Below are 15,594 nucleotides of genomic sequence, written 5' to 3'. Positions count from 1 at the left end.
TGCAAACTTTATATGCCCAGTACAGGGGAACGCCAGGGCCAAGAAGCGGGAGTAGGTGGGTAGGGGAGCAGGGCGGGGGAAGGTATAGGGAACTTTCGGGATAGCATTTGAAATTTGAAATATATATAAAGAAAATATCTAATAAAAATATAGAAAATGAGAAAAAAATAAAATTTCTCTCAGGTTATGGCCTTACTCTTTACTTGTTCTTGTGTATGGGAGGCTCTGGGGTACCAGCAGAAAGCATCCCTGAGAGTTGGAGAACAGTGGCCATGTCCAAGGCAGTAGAGCACTGAGAGATGCTGGAGTTCAGACCCACACAGAATGAAAAGATTTTGGTGACTATTGTGGGCTCTTAATTATGCTCGAGCAAAACCATGACCTAGAAGGAATAATTGTGCTTGTGAGTTGCAAAAACCTAAACAACCCTGCCAACAAAGCTACACAAACTTCAGCCAGGAAATTTAACCTAAGAGTGAAAAATGACCACTTTACAGCCTGATAGCATAGACTAGATGTTTTTATAATTCAGCTGCTAGCATAAAATTATAAATTACTAACTTTGGTAAAGATCATGAAAGGTGAGCAATTTGTAGCTTAACACTAGTTTGATGAAAAGAGACATGGACATGGCCACATTAGTCCTGTGTTTCATTATGAAAAGGAAAAAGGCCAAAGTTCTCCAAATTTTGAAAAGGCTATAATCTGTTCATCTGAGAAATCCTAAGACTATAATAGAAAAAACACACACACAAAAAAAATATTTTACAATAAAAGTAGTGAGAATTCAATAAAGAGACTATCTTGAAAGCAGCAAATGTATACCACATACAGGAAAATGCAATGTAAATGTATTATTGTACAAAATGTATTATTGTACAATAATACAATAAATGTATTATTGTAGACCTTCAGAAGGCTAGTTAAAGAAAATGGAATGACATTTTTAAGTACTGAAAGAAAATTCATTAATTTTCAATAATAAAGTAAATTAATATTTAATTTTTGCCTTATGTGTCTGCGTGTTTGCCTACATATTTTATGTGTACCAAGTGCATCTGCATGTCTGAAGAGACCAGAAGAGAATGCTAGACCCCTTGGACCTAGAGTTACAAATGATTATGAGCTGTCATGTGGATGAAGGGAACTGAACCTGGATCCTCTGCAAGAGAAGCAAGTGTTCTTAACCACTGAGCTATCTCTCCCGACCTTTCTCTAAGGAGGCGTGGGACCGTTTTGTGGTTAAGGAAAGTGGTGACAGGTGTGGTCTGATTGCAGCTGAAGGCAGGGATCAGGGTGACAGCAGAAAATGTTACCAGAAGAGTAAGATCACAGAAGGTGACAGCAGGTGTAAGCTCCTATCTATAGGCAAGGACGAAGTATCCAGAGTGACACAGATGTTAGAGTAAAATTAATAACAACACAAAGAGATACTTGTCACCTGCCGATGTGAAGTCATGGCAACAAACAAACGGAAGATATATGAGCAGTATCCTAAGATATTCTCGGTCTCTCTGTCTCTGTCTCTGTCTCTGTCTCTGTCTCTGTCTCTCTCTCTCTCTCTCTCTCTCTCTCTCTCTCTCTCTCTTTCCCTTCTTCCTTTCCTCCTCCATGGGATCCAGCTGCCCACACCAACCTAAGAATCATGTAAGTGATTTTCACTCTCCTTCCTGTCTTCCATCTCAAAGCCCCACTCTTGCACCCAGCCCTGCAAAAGCCTGTCCTCCCTCTGTCTCCATCCCACTGGACTTCATGGAAGACAGTGTTCCTCCTTCCTGTGGACTCTTACTGTGTCCCTCTAACACATCCTCATGCCTTTGTGTCATCCCTCAATAACTAGAAACACATTATACCTTGCCCTCTACCCCCATGACCACATAGGACAGGGACTAAAAAAGCATCCTCTATCAGACAATACCCCATGCCACCACACTTTCCTAAGACCCACAGATAGCAACAGAAACCACCTAACACACACAAGGCCAACTATCATACCTAGAATCACAACCTCCCTAAACCCAGATGTCTAGACTCTAGCTCAAAGATACAATCATGACACCCAAGACAATACGACCCACTAGAATCCAGCAACCGTATACAGTAACCGTGGGAAATGCAATAAAGCTGAAGCACACTCACAGACTTTCAGAATGGCATTATGAGTACGTTTAAGGATGCCAAAGAGGATGTGAATAAATCCCCCAATGGAGTCTGTAAAAACAAAGAAAGAGTGGAGTGAAATTATGAAGATAGCTCAAAACATGAAAATAGTGATAGATTTCCTAAACTGAGGGAAAACCAGAAATGAAAATTTAGGAAGTCAGGCAAACATCTCAGAAGTGAGCCTCACCAACAGTGTACAAGAGATGGAAAAGGGAACCAGTGCCATTAAAGACAGAAGAAGTGGATAATGTGGACAAAGGAAATGTTAAATCTAAACAAGTCCAGGCATAAAATATCCAGGAAATCTGAAACACTATGAAAAAAACAAATCTAATTATAAATAATAGGAATAGAGGAAGGAGAAGAAACGCAGGTCAAAGACCCAGAAAATATTTTCAACACAGTCATGGAAGAAAATTTCCTTAACCTAATGAAAGAGATGCCTATCAAAGTACATGAAGCATACAAAACACCAAGTAGAGTGAACAAGAAATACATTCCTCTCAGAACAAAATAATCAAAACACTAAACTAACAGAACAACAACAATATTAAAAGCCACAAAGAAAACAAAAACTAAGCAACATCTAAAGGCGACCCTATAGAATAATACCTGGCTTTTCAATGGACCTGAATGGATATTGTACAAACTCTGAGAGACCACAAACACCAGCCCAGACTATTATACTGAGCAAAACTTTCAATTACAATAGATGGAGAAAGAAAAGCATAGCACAATGAAATGAAATCTAAGCAGCATCTATCTACAAACCCTGCTCTACTGAAGGTGCTCAAAAGAAAACTTCAGCATGGAGAAATTAACCACACCGAAGAAAACACAAGGAACAAATCATGCCCGATCATAAAATCAAAGGAGTGGGAGGTGGAATCCCCATATCATCACAATAAAATAACAAAAATCAATAAAGGCTGCTTTATATCAATGATGTAAGTTTCACAATAAAAAGACACATAGTGATGACAGAGTTAAAAAACAAACAAACAGGATTCATACTTCTGCTGCATCCAAAACAAACAACAAACAACAACAACAAAACAAACATACCTTAACATCAAGGATAGACATTGTCTCAGGGCAAAAGGATATTCCAAGCAAATAGACCCAAGAAGCAAGCTCTTGTAGCCAAAATGTCAGATATTAAAGCATATCTGACAAAATAAACTTCAAATCAAAACTAATCAGAAGAGATAGGGAAAGACCCTACATATTCATCAAAAGAAAAATCTACAAAAGGACATTGTAACTCTTAACATCTTAACACTAAACACAAGGGCATCCAAGTTCATTAAAAAAAAAAAAACACTACTACAACTTAAGTCACATATTGACCCTCCCACATTGACAGTGGGTGACTTCAGTACCCCAGTCTTGCCAACAAATGGATCATCCAGATAAAATCTAAAAAGAGAAATGCTAACTGTTGAAAACCAAATGGACCTAGGTGATATTTAAAGCACATTCACCCAAACACAAAAGGATATTTCTTCTTCTTGGAAGCTCATAGAACTTTCTCTAAAATTGATGACATACTCAGACACAAGCAAACCTCAACAGATTCAATAAAATTGAAATATTATATCCCTATGTAATATATTATATTATATTATATTATAATCCATCTGACCATCTGATCATATATTCCACCCTATACTCCATCTGACCATCATGGATTAAAGCTGGATATCAACAATAACAGAAACAATGGGAAGTTTACCGTCTCATAGAAACTTAGTAACTCACTACTGAACAAAAACGGGGTCAAACATATATCAGGAGAGAAATCCAAACCTTTATAGAATTGAATGAAAATTAAAACACAACATACCCAACCCTATGGCACACAATGAAGTCAGTTCTAGGAGGTAAATTTATAACACTAAGTGCCTATGTATAGAAAAAGGAGAGGAGATAGATTTCATATTTATAACTTAACAGCACACCTAATGAAAGTTCTAGAACAAAAAAGATACAATACCCAAAATGAGTAGACATTAAAAAAATAATCAAACCCAGGGCCAAAATCAATAAAATGGAAAAAAGAAACAAAAACAAATAATGAATGAGGAGCTGGTTATTTGAGAAAATAAATATAATTGACAAACTCTTAGCTAAACTAACTAAAAGATGGAGAGAGAAGATCCAAATTAATAAAATTGGAGACAAAATGGGGACATAACAACAGACACTGAGGAAACCCAGAGAGTCATAAAGACATACTTTAAAACTTGTACTCTGCAGGGCAGTGGTGGCACATGTCTCTAATCCCAGCACTTGGGAGGCAGAGGCAGACAGATTTTTGAGTTCGAGGTCAGCCTGGTCTACAGAGTGAGTTCCAGGACAGCCAGGCCTACACAAAGAAACCCTGTCTTGAAAAAACATTAAAAACAAAACAAAACAAAACAAAAACACCAACAACAAAAAACAAAAAAACAACAAAAAATAAATAAATTTATGAATATATACTACTTATCAAATTTAAATCAAGATCAGATGTACAATTTAAACAAACCTATAATCTATAGTAAATTAGAGGCAGTAATTAAAAGTCTCTCAATCAAAACTAAAAGCTCAGAATCAGATGGATTCAGTATGGAAGTCTACTGACTTTCAAAGAAGGATGAATTCCAATACTCCTCAAATTATTATGTAAAAATAATTTGAGGCCTTTGAGAAAACGCAACACCCCTTTATGATAAGAGTCATAGAGAGATTATAGATACAAGGGTTATACCTCAACAAACAAAGAGTATTTACACCAAGGCCATAGCAAACATCAACCAAAATGGATAGACACTCAAAGTAGTTTCACTAAATCAGGAACAAGTCAAGGCTGTCCGCTCTCTCCATACCTATTCAACACAGTACTAAAAGTTTTATCCAAAGAAATAAGACAATGGAGGAGATCAAGGGTATACAAACAGGAAAAGAAGAAGTCAAAGAATTTTTATTTGCAAATATTAAGACAGTATATGTAAGTGACCCTAAAATTTTTGCCAGGAAACTCCTACAGCTGATAAACACTTTCTGCAAAGTAGTTGGATACAAAATTATCTCAAAAAACAAAAACAAAAAACAAAAACAATAGTCTTCTTGTATACAAATGACAAACAAAATGAGAAAGAAATCAAGGAGACAATGCCTCTCATAGTAGCCTCAAAAAAAAAAAGTCAAACATAAAATCTTGGGGTAACTCTACCCAAGCAAATGAAAATACTTGTGTAATAAAAATTTTAAGACATTAAAGCAAGAAATTGAAGAAGATATCAGAATATGGAAAGATCTCCCATGCTCATGGATCAGTAAAATTCATATAGTGAAAATGGGCAACCTACCAAAAGTAATCTATAGAGTCAACGTAATCTTCATCAAAAGTCCAACTCTTCACAGAAATCGAAAGGACAACTTTCAGCTTCATATGAAAACACAAAAAGGTCAGGATAACTAAAAATATACATAATAAAAGAACTCCTGGAAGTATCATAATCTCTGATCTCAAATTGTACTATAGAACAATAGCAATAAAAACAGTATGGTATTGGCACAAAAACAGGCATGTTGATCAATGGAATTGAATGTATGACCCAGACATAAATTCTCATATCTATACATATGTGATTTTTTTAAATAAAGAAGTCAGAAATATACACCAGAAAAAAAGACAGCATCTGCAGCAAATGGTGCTGGCCAAACTGGATGGCTGCATGTAGAAGAATTCAAATAGATTCATACATATCACTCTGCATGAAACTCAACTCAAATGGAATAAGGATCTCTCAACATAAGGCCAGATACACTGAATCTAATAGAGGAGAAAATGAAGAATAATAGTAAATGCATTGGCAATGGGAAAGATTTTCTAAATAGGACACGGTGCAGGCACTTAGAACAACAATTAACAAACAGGACCTCATGAAACTGAACAGGATTCACTTATTCAGATAAAGTAAAAGGCTACAGAATAGAAAACATTTTTATCAACTACACATCTGATGAAGGTGTAATATTTAAGCAATATAAAGAACTAATAAAATCCTGAACACCAAGAGAACAATAACCCAATTAAAAATGGGATACAGATCAAAACAGAGTTCTCAAATGATGAATCACTAATGTCTGAGAAACACTTAAAGACACATCCAACATCCTTAGTCATCAGGAGAATAAGAACCTAAACTACTTTGAGTTGCATCTCACACCTGTCAGAATGGCTACGATGCGTAAAACAAATGACAGTTGGTGTTAGTGAGGATGTGGGGTAAGGGAAACACTCATCACTGCTGGTGGAAATGCAAACTTGTACAGTCCCATGGAAATCAGCGTGGCAGTTTCTCAGGAAGCTAGAAATACATCTACCTTAAGATCAAGCTGTACTGCTTTTGGGCAAATACCCAAAATATCTATCACACTACAGAATTACTTGCTCAACCATCGTCATTGCTGCTCTATTCATAATAGCCAGAAACTGGACACAGACTAGATGTTCGTCAGCGGATGAATGAATACTGAAAATATGATATACTTACACAACGGAACATTGCTCAGCTGTTTAAAAACAAAACTAAACAAACAAAGAAAACAAAATCGTGAAATTCACAGGCAAATGGATGGGAAAAAATCATGAAGTATTCCAGACCCTCAAAAAAAATGTTGGGTTTATTCACTTCCATGTGTGTGTTAGATTCAGAATGACTGTTCTAACTGTATAGAAGTTTATTAAGATGCTGTGGTGCTCAGAAAGAAAACGGTCTTCTTAGATCCATAGGAAATGGCACAATCAGGAGGTGTAGCCTTGGAGTGGGTGTGGCTTTGCTGTTGTCTCTAGGGTGAGGTCTCAGAAGCTCAAACCTAGGCTCAGTGCCTGACAGTCACTTCCTGCAGCCTGCAGAACCACATGTAGAACTCTCAGCTACCTCTCCAGTACCATGTCTGCCTGCACACTGCCATGCTTCCTGCCATGATGATAAAGGACTAAACTTCTGAAATGTAAGCCAGCCCCAAATAAATGTTTTCCTTTATTAAAAGTTGTCATGGTCATGGTGTCTTTTCACAGCAATAAAAACACTAACTAAGACATGCACTGACTTGGGTCTGGTAATTTTAGTGTGTGATGGTTTGTGTCTGCAAGCTCTATTCAATAAAATTTTGTTTCATACTTTTTAAAAGAACTTTCTAAATAGGACATAAGTTGCATAGGAAATAAGACAAACAGTTAACAAATGGGGCTTCATGAAGTTAAAAGGTTTCATCAAAAGAAATTATCAATTGAGTGAAGATGTAGCGTACAGCATGGGAGACCATTCTGGTCAGATGCACATCTGACAGAAGATTAATACCTAGATTATGTAAGAATGAGTAAAATCACTAAGCCTTATGAAAATCAACATCATAATAATCATAATGCAGGCCATGGGTCTGAGCAGAGAATTCTCAGAAGAAACACAGCTAGCTACTCAACAATTGAAAAGTGTCCAACATCTGCAGCTGCTCTCATTTCCTTCCTGTTGCTGTGATACAAAAAGAAAAATCACCCTAGGCTCAAGGGCAAGGCACACCAGGAAGGAGAAGAGGTGAGAGTGACCCACCTGCCAGCTGAACCGCCCCACTCCCTAAATTGGTTCTCAAAGACACTGCCCTTCCTACCTCATTGCCTTTCCATTTTCAACAAAATTCCAACACAATACTTTACAGACCTTGAAAGAACAATACTTAACTTCATATAGACAAAAGTAAAAAATAAAAAACAGGATAGGTACAAAAATCCTGGAAAATAAAAGAACTTGTGGTGGTATCACCATTCTTTGGCTCAAGCTGAGCTAAGGAGATGTAGCAATAAAAACGCATGGTATTGGCAGAAAAACAGACAGGTTTATCAATGGAATCAAATGGAAGACACAGACATAAATTCACTCACCTGTGGACACTTGATTTTTTTTTATAAAGAAGGCAGAAATATATAATGGAAAAAAGAAACAAGTATCTCTCTGGAAAGAGCATTTTCAACAAATGGTGCTGGTCTAACTGGATGCTGGCATGTAAAAGAATGCAAATAGATTCTTATCTACTGCACTACACAAACCTCAAGTCCAAGTGGATCAAAGACCTCAGCATAAAACCAGGTACACCGAACTTGACAGCAGAGGAGTGAGGAATAATCTTGGATGCATTGGCACAGGATTATTCCTGAACAGAACACCGATAGCACAGGCACTAAGATCAACAATCTATAAATAGGACCTCATGAAACTGAAAAGCTTCTGTAAGGCAAAGGTCACTGTCGAGAGGACGAAATGACAGCCCACAGAATGGGAAAAGATCTTCACCACATCTGACAGAGGACTAACATCCAAAATATATAAAGAACTCAAGAAACTAGACATCAACAAACTAAATAATCCAATTAGAAAATAAGGTACAGATCTAAACAGAGAGTTCTCAACAGAGGACTCTCAAATGGCTAGGAAACACTTAAAGAAATAGTCAGCATCCTTAGTCATCAGGGAAATGAAAACTAAAACAACTTTGAGATTCCATCTTACTCCTGTCAGAGAGCTAAGACTTAATAATGGGGGACATGGGGCCTGAATCAGTCATCTTCTGTAACCAGGCAAGGCCTCAAGTGGAGGGACTGGGACACCAACCCAGCCACAAAACCTTTGACCTACAGTTTGTCCTGCCTACAGAGTGCTCTGGGACTGGAGCCCAGCAGAATCATCAAAGAGACCAGAGAGACTTCATCCAGCAACTGATGGAAGCAGATGAGAGTCCCACAGCCAAACATTAAGTGGAGCTTGAGGAGTCCTGTGGGGAGTCAGGGGAGGAAGGATCAGAGGAACAAGAGGAGCCAGGCACACCTAGAGAATGATGTCCACAGAATCAGCAGGCTGGGACTTGCAGAGATCAGGTTGCCTATGGGGTCTGACGTAGGTCCTCTGCCTATGTTATGGCTGAGTAACTTGGTAATCTTGTGGAAATCCTAACAGTGGGAGCAGGGGTGTCCCTGACTCTGTTGCCTTCTCGTGGGACCCTTTTCTTCCTACTGGGTTGCCTTGTCCAGCCTTGATGTGATGGCATGTGCCTGATCTTATCGCAGCTTGTTACGCTGGGTTTGGTTGATGTCCCTAAGAGGGCTGCTCTTTCCTAAGGGGAGGACAGTGGACCTGGTATTGTATCAAGTTAGGTAGATCATGACCAGAGGAACAAACATATGTTTTCTCTCATATGAAGATCTTAAAATTTTCATTTTGGGGAGGTGGAGGTGGAAATATTTTGCATTTTGAAGAAATACTTTTACTGGCGTTTGCTCTTTTGTAGACAAAAGTAATTTTGCATTTGTTTACTCATTACAGGTAGTCTGAGATAGGAAATGCATTTCAGAAAAAAAAAATCATCTGACTTACTGATTTACTCCAAGGGAGCGTCACTAGTTGTAGGACAGTGAATTGTTCTAAATACTTTGTTCATTGCTAAGTTATTAAGAATTTAGTTTGCCTATAAGAAAGTTAACCATACCTATAAGCCAGTGTACTTTCAATAGGCACATGATGGGAAAGTTGTTTAAATGAGTTTTCTCATCCAAGAGCAGGAAAGAGGCCAAGAGTCTCTAGTTCAATGCAGGTCCCTGGTTACTGCTGATGCTGCTGTGTGAACTAGGGTCTGAAGAATTGGGTTTCATTTCAGTGTTCCAAGGAACTCTTTCTTGGCACTGAAACGACCCTTGCGACTCTCATGAATTTTCTGATTTTAGGTTTTGAAACAACAATTCAAAACCAAAGACTTTTAAATCAAACTAAGAAATTTTCTCCCCTCACTGCAGTTTTGATTTTGCTTTAGACATTTGAAGCATTTGGGGTCAGATTTCAGCATATAACACTTCTTCCAGATGTCCCAGTGTCAGAGGGCACTGTGCCAGAGAACAGCAGACGCAGAACTCATTCAAGATCAAAGAGAGACTAAAGACATAGAAAATCAATATATCTGGTCACTAGTGACTACTTGTATATCAGCTGTCCAAATATTAATTATATTGTAGGCTGTTAAAGAACCTTATTACTGAGGATTTTCCACTTGAACTTTCTGGATGAAATCCCCAGCCTTTTTGATCTGCTAACTTTAACTTTCAGGCCATGGACATACTTTGGTCTTCAAGATGATACTCCTAAGTGAAGTGTCCTTTAATGTAATTAAGATGCTATAGTCTTCAGTGTAGGCATTCTTATCTAGGGAAAAGTTGGCCTTTCCTTCGCTGATGGTCACCACGCAGACATATCCATAAAGGCCTTTGATCTGTCCCAAGGCCAGGAGCTTCTAGCCAGCATCTTCTGAGTTAGTCATTTGTTAAGTATCAATCCTGGAGCCTCCAAACTATGACTGCAGTAGGTTTTTATGAAACACCTTCATCACTAGTCGTTCCCTGATGGTGGCAAATGAACAGAACAAAACAACTTCATAATGATTCATACTTTAAAATTCAAATGATTAGATGCATATCTTCATGTTTGAATGAGTACTTACAGAAGCCAGGAGCAAGAAGAGATTCATAAGAAGTATCAGGAAGGAGGAAGATTTAAAGCATGTTATCTGAAAGTGGAGAACAGAAATATGAGGGGCAGAAAAGCCTCCATGAGGGCAGGGTCAGAAGGACAGGAGAAGGTGGAGGTTGGGAAAGTTCAATCAAAACTAAGGATGAGAGGGGGGAAACATGGAAAGCTGTCAGAACATGGTCCATGAATGAGCTGTGTGGGGAGAATTCTGATCACTTGTGAGAAAAATCCAAGGGAACAGGACAAGAGTCCTTAGACCTCAGCATTCCAAAGACAAAACGGTTCCTGGAATGTGCTTTCACGCCCCTCCCAGGAGTAGTAAATAGAAGTGGGTTCACTTTTGATTACGCATCTTGCTCTTACTATTATTCAGATGATGTCTAAAACCATGGTTTGTCCTGATGACTGTATAAGCCTAAATTCATGTGAATATGCCTTGCTCTCAACTGTATACAGTTTGAATTTGTGTGAACTTTGCCCATGTGACCTTGCTTGATACCCCCCCCCCCAGAATATAAATTGTCTAATGCTATGAATAAAGTTAGCTATTGCATGAGACTTTGGTTTGCCTAATTTTTAGGCTCCACTCTCCCAGGTTCACTCCGTCAACTAGAATAGAAACAGAGAGTTACTATTGTTTAAAATATCTTTAAATAGAGTTTTGATGGAGCTACACTGTATGAGTTCACATTGTTGCTCTCAGAAGCCATAAGTTTTTAAACAAAAATCCCATTGCTGGCTGTGAGATATTTTTCTATGAATTGTTGGGTTGAAAGCACCATGTGATTCCAAACCAATACATAATGTTTCCATTTTTATTGGTCACTCACCAGAACTATGCAGTCAAGCTCTACTTCTGGAAACACCACACACTGAATGCAGGACACAAAGAAATCAAGGTGGAACTAAGCTATAAGCTTTCTCTCCGTCATTCATAGTGTCCGTTCTCTGAAAGCTGCTGGGGGGAGAAAAAGCTATCAGTGGTCTTTCTAAAATGCAGACCATGCATGCTACAATGCCAACCTGCAGGCACATCTTCAGTGGTGCAATAGTGGCTGAAATGTTTGCTGGTTAGCCAACTCTTTCCCAGTATGGTTTAAGGTCCAGTCCACCGAAATAAATCCATGCCTGATATTGTAAACCTGGTCAAAAGCCCATCTTGGAGGAGGACACAGGTCCTAGGGAGAGACTATTCTAGTGACATGTTCAGCACAGCTTGGTCTTTGAACTTTGACTAGCAGAAGCAAAGAAATGAAGAAAGGGACACACCTACAGAAAAGCTGGGGTCAGACGAGGTGTGTGTACACTGATGGAGTGGAACCTACTAACTCCCCAATCTGGAACCTCGGTGTGTTTATTACATATAGCAGAGTGGGGAGGGGTTAGCTACTCTCCTCAGAGATCTCTATAGGTGAGCAGTCCCTGGCTATAAACCGGGAGGAGGAAGCTACAGTGGTTAGTTTTGTACACATGGCTCATTGTCAGTAAAATCTTGTACTTGGACCAGAGAAAGAACCCTTTGCCATGACAAGGACCAAGGCCTGAAACCCTTGGGAAATAGCTATAACAAAGCAGCATGAGCAAGCCATGAGAAGTGAGCCAGTAAGCAGTGGTCCCCTATGGTGGTGGTTCTCAACCTTCCTAATGCCACAACCCATTAATACACTTCCTCATGTTGTGGTGACCTTCATGTATAATTATTTTTGTTGCTACTTCATGATGGCAACTTTGCTCCTGTTAGAAGTTGTCATGTAAACAATTTTTTGGACATGGGAGTTTTGCTAGAAGGACCAGGACCCACAGGTTGAGAAACACTGCTCTATGGCCTCTGTTCCTGTTCTGCCTCTGGGTTTCTGCCTTAAGTTCCTGCCCTAGCTTCCCTCAGTGATGGATTTATAAACTGTACGATTAAACATAGTCTTTCCTCCCCAAGCTGCATTTGATTACAGTATTTTATCACAACAATAGGAGCCTTAAGATGGCATGTATGAATTGTTTAAAAAAACTTCAAAAAAGATGCAACTGTGGTATTCTAAGGGCAAGATTTAAAAAGAGAGCTTTAAAACTAGTTTTATGAAACATAAATGCACTGAACTGATCCTATCAGTTTTTATTAGCTATGACAGACTCCCCACTCTCCCAAAATGCCTTTGATGCGGGCAGTCAATATATGCGTTCCATCTGATGATTTGGGGGGAAGACATGTTAAATCTTGGCATCACACACACAAAAAAAATTCTTATTTTCACAAAACTCAGCATTAAAAGCGGTTTATGAAAATGGTCAAAAATGAGGAGCGGAGGCTTCTACAATATGAGCTGCTGCCAACATGCAGGGATCAGAGGTAAAGAGCAGCTCAGAGTGTGAGCACTGTGTGGCCACGGACTGAATTACAGCAAGCTCATCAGGACTGACAAGGCACTAACTGCACTCAGGTGCACTTCAATCAGAGCTAGATTATATCATTAAGATTAACGAGGTGCAAGAAGACTTTAATGAATAAAAGAGGGTTGTTATTGAGGGCTTGAAATGCATTTTGTTCATCAGGCAACAAAGTAATTAGCAGTGCAATCACACCTCTCGCTGGCAGACTGGTGGAAAGTTTTCGTGCTTTAAGATGTAGTTGAAGCTACACACGGTCAAACTGTGCATGGAGCAGCTCTGCAATGTTCTCTTACATGGCCTATCAGACCAGTTCATTGAAAGCAGACACCAACTTATCTACATTTTGCTAAGCTTTTTATTTAAGAAACAAATAGAAACTGTATTTAGCTGTTCTCCCTGTGGTGCATATTTTCTCACTACACTGCTGTGATGTTTTTGTCTCTTGCAGCTCCCATCATGTTTCCAAGTGATATTTTTCAGCATTAGTCTCCATATATGTTCACCAAAATTCTGAGGTAGAGACCAAAGCACCCTCAGGAAATTCTGCAGCATTTTAGCTTGGGAAGGAAATGCTGTGTTTATCAGTTATCAGTATGTACTTTCACATTTTCCTGGAAAATAATAAAATGAATTAGAAGACGACCCCACGAAAGTGCACAGCCACACTTCTGGGATTCGTCTTCTATATAAATGCTTGGCCCTGTTTTGACAAAGTTAATGTTAGCTAAGCCCTCCTGCTCCTCAGTCTCCTCAAGTAAGGATTTCTGTCCATGTTCATAGTGTAATGAGTCTTACCAATTCATAATTTAGGAAGTTCTAGAACATAAGATGTTCAACAGGCAGTAGGTATTCTAAGTATTAAAAATGTCCTAGCTGGGCAGTGGTGGCACATGCCTTGGAGGCAGAGGCATATTTCTGTGAGTTCAATGTCAGCCTGGTCTACAAAGCCAGCTTCAGAACAGGGAGGGCTACACAGAAAAACCCTGTCGCAAAGAAAGAAAGGAAAATGTCCTACTGTGTAACAGCACATTCTACATTCACACTGATGGATACTGTGATTAGAAAGAAAATCATATACAAATAAAACTTGATCATAAATTTAAGAAAGGATTTTTAATAAACATGTGAAGATGTGCTTCATGGCAATCATGACTTAAAAAACAGACTCTGGGGCTGGCGAGATGACTGCTCTTCTGAAGGTCCTGAGTTCAAATCCCAGCAACCACATGGTGGCTCACAACCAGGCATAATGAGATCTGATGTCCTCTTCTGGCAACTGTCTGAAGAAAGCTACAGTGTACTTATAAAGCTTTGGGCCAGAGCGAGCAGAGGCCAACCTTAGCGAGTGGGGTTGACCAGAGCAAGCAGAGGTCCTAAAATTCAATTCCCAAAAACCACATGAAGACTCACAACCATCGGTACAAGCTACAGTGTATACTCATATACATAAAATAAATAAATAAATCTTAAAAAAAAACAGACTCAGAAATTCTAAGAAGGTTAAATGTCAGGAATATATTTCCCACTTTAGGCAGTTTATACCTACAGTTCAGTGTTTCTAAGCACATCTACATTCATAACCATCACCGCCATCCTAAATATCAGTTTTAAAGACAAATATCCAACATAAGAAAAACAGCAACACACAGAAACTCAACACTATGCTTATGGGACTGATGTTAATGAGGTTCCCCGTCTGATTTCCAGGGCACACTGTCACACACACACCTCACACACACACCGTGCAGCTGAGGCTCTGACGTGAAGCTCACCACTGGCTTCCCGGTTGGGCAGTCATGTGCACACTTGTGCAGGCCTTCATATTTGCCCTCCTCATTTCCTCCTCCCAAGCGTATCAGCATCCATGCCAGCCTTTGCCACTGGGTCACAGGTTCCTCTGGGTACCACATGCACCCAGAATGATTCAAACGCAGCTTGGTACATTTGCCTGGCCAATAAGTATTTCCAAAAATATCCATGAGACTTCTTTTCCCATGCTCATTATTTTTTATCAAGTTTTTGGGAGGCTATGTCTATTCTACTGTATAGTCCTCTTAAGTTATGTCAACCTACATCATAAATTGATGTTTTTATCCTGAGGTTTAGATTAGGTAGGTTCTTTGTTAGTTCCCAAAGCTGGTTGCTGGGGAGGACAGTAACGCTGGGCACTTACCTCTAAAATGCGATCTGTCTTGCTACTCCCCTAATTCCTCCTCTAGTTGCCACAACATTCTGTATTTAGGTTTTTCTCTAGACCTTCAAAGAATAATCAGTGTATTAAAATCTATACCATCACTGTAATTCTTTCACCAGTTGTTATGCAGCATTTATAATTTTATTTGTGGTTTGTGAGTTTGCATAGCTTACTTATACAAGTTGTTGGCTGCTTAAAGTCAAGGACTCTGTCACTTCATCCTGTTACCTAACAAGGTACTAAAAAACAGTAGATGTGTTTTCTTGTGTCTTTTCTCGATGGAATCCCATC

The 15,594-nt window shown here is 39.0% G+C and overlaps 1 long non-coding RNA gene across 1 annotated transcript; it reads right to left on the bottom strand.

Annotated features, from left to right (window-relative positions):
• Positions 1-10,701: 10,701 nt before the first annotated feature.
• LOC115032941 lies at positions 10,702-15,386 on the bottom strand. The gene is made up of 3 exons (XR_003838595.1): positions 15,283-15,386; positions 11,555-11,682; positions 10,702-10,761 (listed from the first exon to the last, which is right to left on the bottom strand). It is a non-coding gene; the product is annotated as an uncharacterized LOC115032941 (long non-coding RNA).
• Between the last annotated feature and the right edge of the window lie 208 nt (positions 15,387-15,594).

This window comes from Mus caroli, chromosome 13, assembly GCF_900094665.2.
Source record: "Mus caroli chromosome 13, CAROLI_EIJ_v1.1, whole genome shotgun sequence".
Lineage (NCBI taxonomy): Eukaryota > Metazoa > Chordata > Mammalia > Rodentia > Muridae > Mus > Mus caroli.
This window is presented reverse-complemented; position numbering and strand designations above follow the sequence as displayed.